Below are 6,000 nucleotides of genomic sequence, written 5' to 3'. Positions count from 1 at the left end.
TATATTTGTCTTGGGTTAAAAAAAAATTTCTATAAAATTAGTTAAACTTAAAGTAGTTTGACTTTGACTAAAGTCAAAACGTCTTATAACCTGAAACGGAGGGAGTATTTGGCTATATAATCAGTGAATGAGCAAACATAAATAATATTATACTAGCAAAGGTGCCCGTGCGTTGCAACGGGAAGTGTACAGAACAAAAAATTGAGAAAAAGTTAAAAAAAATTTACATTATGTAATTCATTAAAATATTTGGTATTTTTAAGTAGGTAGGTGTATAATTAAATCAATTTACAAGTAAAGCAAGTGTGAAAAATAAAATGACATGGTTAAATTTAATTTTATTAAATTCTCCATGATTAGTTACGCTCTTTGGAATTTATTGGAATTATCAGAGCTTAATTGCTAATTTTTAATAATACAAAAATCATTTAACAAATTATTTAATTGGAAAAAAAAAAATCAAAATCCTCCTTTCTATGTTTGGGCCGAATATAGCAAAGTTTATATTGCCTCCCTTTTGTCTATTCTATGTGTCTGGCCTGTTTTCTTTCTCCATTGAAGTCTATTTTGCGTCCTCCATTCGGTGGCCCAATAGGCCGGCGGCCCGACGTGGGAGCAGCTGGAGCCGTCCGATCGAATGGACAGTCCAGATTAATCCTAACCTAAATAAAAATACCCAAACCCTAGGATTCATTTCCCCCCTCCCCCCGTCCCTCCCCCCCTCGCCGAGCGACGACGGCGGCGCCGCCGCCCCCCCTTCTTCCCCAGAGCGGCTGCGGTGGCGCGGAGCAGCGACCGGCGAGCGGCGCCCCCGATCCCCTCTCTCAAAGCGACGGCGGCGGCGCCCCCCCTCCTCCTCTCCCTCTCGGGTCGGCGGCGGCGGGTTGGTGGCGGTTGCGGCGGATCCGAGGGTAGGGGCGGCGTCGGCGGCGGTTCCCTCCACCCCCTCTAGCCTCCCTCCCGCGGTAGATCCGCCGGTGGTGGCGGCGGCGGCGGTAGCCGCGGGTGGATCCGGCGGCGGCGGCTCCCTTCTCACCTCTCGACTCCTTCCTGCCCCAGATCCGGCGGCGATGGCGGTGTCGGCGGCGTCGGCAGGTGGGTCCGTCAGCGGTGGCGGCGGCTGCGGGCCGGCGGTGGCTCCCTCCTCCCCTGTCGCCTCCCTCCCACCCTAGATCCGGCGGCGATGGATCCGTCGGCAGTGGCAGCGTCGGTGGCGGCCGCGGATGGATCCGCCGACAGCGGCGACGGCCGAGGGTGTGTAGTTTTGTGATGTATGTATGTGGGATGATTTTTTTGGGGACAAAGATTGGTTTAATTTTTCTTGCGGTGTGTTCATCCGATTTGGTTGTGCCGATTTTGGAAGGTGTTTCCCTTATCCGATTCTTAGTGCAATTGGGATTCGGGGGGTTTCATTGAATTCCCATTGTGAAGATTGATTGAATTCCGATTGGGAATTTTTTTGGGTGGGGGCAATGCAATTCCGACTGGGATTTGGGGGGAGGCGAGGGGGACGAAAAAAACACCGCACCTATGAGGTGACGACCGAAAAAAAACGAATATTTATATTAGTTATAGATATTTAAAAACGGAGGGAAGACCTTGGTTATGCTTTTGCTCTTACGTGACCCCAAAACCAACGGCTTTTGCTAACGCTAAATCCAGTTTTGGCACTGCTGACCAGCTGACCTTATGGATAGTTTATGGTTATGGATTCTGTTTGGTTTAATTTGGTGCTAAACCGACCAAAACTGGTACATCCAGGCCAATCCGAACATTAAAAAAAATCTTTTATACATAAAATTTTATATATGTATGAGACACATGTTTATTTGTTTAGCCTGGCCAAATAACTGTGCCGAACGCAATCATATATAGGCCAACTTGGGTAGCAGCATATAAGGAGAGGAAAATTCTCTCATTTTTCACACACACTTCCTAACCTACTAAACGATATGTTATTTATAAACATTTTCTACACACACTTCCTAACCTACTAAACGATATGTTATTTATAAACATTTTCTATATAAAGATTGTTTTAGAAAATTATATTAATCTATCTCTTAAGATTTAAAAGATTAATACTTAATTATTTATACGTTAATGGCTTATCTCGTTTTATGTATCTACTTAGGGGTTATTCACTTTACTGTCAAAATTAACCCTACCAAATTTTAGTATTTACCAAAATTTGGCAAAGTAGCAATCTAAACTCTGGCAAAGGTAAGAAACTAAACATGATTTGTACTTCTCAAACCTTACCAAATATTTTGACAATGCTAAAATAAAATTGTAGTGAACATCTCCTCAATCTTCTTTTCCCTATCCTCAAACACACCCTTAGTAATATTTCTATAAGGATCGTGTATATTTATTTATCTATATATCCTTGGTAAAGAAAATGGTGGACATCGCGTGATCGAGGTAAAGTTGAGTATAAAACGGTGCTTAATATTTTCTGTTTATTTCTCTCCTCCACCTTTTAGTAGTACTCCCTCCGTTCCATAATATAAGCGATTTTGAGTTTTTGCTTATATTGTTTGACCACTCGTCTTATTAAAAAAAATTTAGAATTTTTGTTGACTTACTTTATTATCCAAAGTATTTTAAGCATAACTTTTCGTTTTTTATATTTACACAATTTTTTTAATAAGACGAATGATCAAACATTGCAAGCAAAAACTCAAGATATCTTATATTTATATTATAGGACGGAGGGAATAACACATGAGTCTTTACAGCACTTGCTCTAAGGCATGCATATGTGCACGCTCACCCGTTGTTTACATATTGTTACCCGTGCGCGCGGTCTGGTCCCAGTCGGTCCAAGAGAAAAACTATAAAATTGACAGTGACATTGCTTGTGGATTATAAATAGTTTCAAACAAATTTAATAAAATAGATTGATACTACGTTATATCTCTATCTCTATCTCTATCTCTACTACTTAAAAAATAAAAAGTGTTTCCATCGTCCGTCAAAATAAAAAAAAACAGCGAAAAAAATATTCGATTCCCAAAGTGGCGAAAAAGAAAAAAAACACGATGTAGATCCAATTCCTCCTAAAACGGCGAAAAACAAAAAAAATGATTCCTATAAAAGGGGAAAAGAAGTGGCGAAAAAGAAAAAAAACGTAGATCTGATTTTCCCTAAAATGGGGAAAACAATAAAAAAATCCGATTCCTATAAAAGAAAAAAGAAAAAAACCATAAAAAATATAAAAAATCTAAAAAAGGTCGGACTCCTTAAAGAAGTCAGAAAAAAAGAGCAAAAGAAAACACGCTAGAAAAAAAGATTTCATTGTATGTAAAAAAGCAAAAAAAAAACTTGCGAGGAAAAAACTATCAGAAAAAACGCGCTATTTCTAAAAAATGGTTTGAAAATATTGCGCAAGCAAAAAAAATCTTTTATAAAAAAACAAGCCGTTCTGAAAAAACTGTAAAAAAACGCTAAATTGATGGACGCTTGGGTCGGATATGATTCATCGACTTTTTTTTTTCCATCTCCACGGCTTTTGTTTCGTCATCTATTCTCGTTATTAAAGACCCTACATATTCTGTATATCATTATCAGACTTAATTATCAGACTATTTTTTAAGTATAGCTACTATTTTTGATAACATACTATATGGAAATAATATTTAAAAATAATATTTTAATTGTTATTTAGAGAAGAGTGCATAATGACTCTATTTTATGTAAACTTGACCATGCAAGGCGGTGTAGGATTTGATTGATCATATTATTGGTTGCAAGAATGACAATGGAAAAGTATTTTAAATTATATGCATGGTGTCACATAAATAATCCAATTATTTTAGGTAAAGCAGCATCGGTAAGCTTGCCATCGTCGAGGTTGGCCCATTACATTGAAGATGTTCCAATTTTCTGATTGTCTTATCTACAAACAATCCATACAAACATTATCATCGATATGGTTATGCATGAAAAACGTATATTATCATTAGAATTGTTTCACCCGTTGCAACGCATGGACATTTTTGCTAGTATATTATAAGACGCAAACATGTAAGCACAAATTCAATTTCCATAAGTTATAATAAAAACAACAAATTTACCTTTAATTAGTATACATGTGCTTATAGACATACTCCCTCCGTCCCTAAATATTTGGCACCATTGATTTTTTTTTAAATATGTTTAATCGTTTGTCTTATTCAAAAAATTTAAGTAATTATTAATTCTTTTCCTATCATTTAATTCATTGTTAAATATACTACTACTACTAAAGTTTTTTAATAATATTTACAAAAGTTTTTGAATAAAACGAACGGTCAAACATGTTTTAAAAAGTCAACGACATCAAATATTTAGGGATGGAGGGAGTACTATTTTTTATTAATTTCACAAGAATCAAACTTAAACTTATGTAATTGTGAAATGATTTATCACGTATTAATCCATCTTACAAGTATAAGCATCCCCTTCCAACCTTCCAGGAAAGCCCCTCTGCGTGCCATTCGATTGAGTGTATATATAAGTTTATGCGAGCTCGATCGAGTGCCCGGACGAGTGACGATCGAGAGTATGGTGCGGGGTGTCGAGCAGGGCGGCGCCGCCATGTCGTCGTCGTCGTCGTCGTCATTGTCACCGTCGCCGGTGTCCGCGCCTGCAGGGCAGACCGCCATCACGTTCCGCGGCATCGCCGCTGTGGCGGGCGTGCTCATCACCTTCGCGGCGCTCACGCTCATCGTCCTGCTCCATTGCTACTGCGACGAGTGGCGCCGCGGCGCCTTGACGACGTCGGCAAGCGGGCGTGGGCGGCGGCGGCGCTCTGGGAGCGGCGGAGACGGTGGAAGGGGAGGAGGGGTCGACCCGGAGGTGCTGCCGGTCACGGTGTACAGCCGCGCTGCGGCGGCGGCGGCGGCGAAGGAGGACGGCGTGGAGTGCGCGGTGTGCCTCGCGAAGCTCGAGGACGGCGAGGAGGCCAGGTTCCTCCGCCGGTGCGGCCACGGCTTCCACGCCGAGTGCGTCGACATGTGGCTCGGCTCCCACTCCACCTGCCCGCTCTGCCGCCTCACCGTCGTCGTGCCGCCGCCGCCTCTTCTTCCTCCCGTCCCGCCGGAGCCGCCGGCGAGCTACACCGTGAACCTCCCGGAGACCGTCCTGCTCGGCCTGTCCGACCAGGGCGCGCCGGCGCGGTGACCATGACAGCGGAGGGCAGCAGCTCGCTGGTGATCGAGATCCCCGAATCCGCGGCTTCGACCCCGCGCGACGCGGCGGCGAGGTCGTGGCCGAGCTTGGCGCGGCTGAGGTCACTGAGAAGGCTCTGGAGTCTGGACATCGTCATGCTCCTGCGCCGCCGGAGGAGACGACGACGATGACGTCGAGCACCGCATCAGCGTCACCGTAGGCATCCGCGCCGTGGAGGCGGCAACGCCGGCACGGCCACCGGAGGCTTAGGCCGGTGCAAGAACCGCCGCGGCGAGGTCGTCCAGCCAGAGACCAAGTATTTCAAGGCGATCTCCCTGTACATATTGGTAGAACCCAATTGGAATCACCATTAATTCCTACTGTTTTTTTTTTATGTATCACATAGAAAATATCAACTTCATTTTAAGATTAGAAACATTTATGTAGAAAATATTTGTTCATCAGTCCATCTCAGAATGCTCCACGATTTGTCAGCCAATTATGAATTTCAGCCAAATCTGGGTTATCAGAATTCTGTCCTCTCACTCTCCACATGGACGAATCAGCCTAGAAAAACACATGGCCCACCAAAATAGGGCCGCAAACAAAGAAAGGCCTACAAGATTTGAAGCCTATGTGTATCCTCCAGCTATTTGGGCCACTCCTGGCCTGGCATAACACTGGACACTAGTGTGTATGGGCTGGGTTGGGGGTGGAGAATTTGATAATTTAACACTTTTTCGTTGCTCAATTGCTTTAATTAACACTTGTAAAGATGATATATGGGACTATCTGAGTGAATGAAAGTGAGTTAGGATGTCAAATAATCGAAGCTGACGAGGGGTT

General features: G+C 43.0%; 1 pseudogene; it reads left to right on the top strand.

Moving 5' to 3' along the window:
- Positions 1-4,463: 4,463 nt before the first annotated feature.
- LOC107280051 (E3 ubiquitin-protein ligase EL5-like) lies at positions 4,464-5,615 on the top strand (annotated as a pseudogene).
- Positions 5,616-6,000: the final 385 nt, after the last annotated feature.

The sequence above is a fragment of the Oryza sativa genome, chromosome 2 (assembly GCF_034140825.1).
Source record: "Oryza sativa Japonica Group chromosome 2, ASM3414082v1".
Lineage (NCBI taxonomy): Eukaryota > Viridiplantae > Streptophyta > Magnoliopsida > Poales > Poaceae > Oryza > Oryza sativa.
The sequence above is the reverse complement of the archived record's forward strand: the minus strand, read 5'-3'. Positions and strand labels throughout refer to the sequence as shown.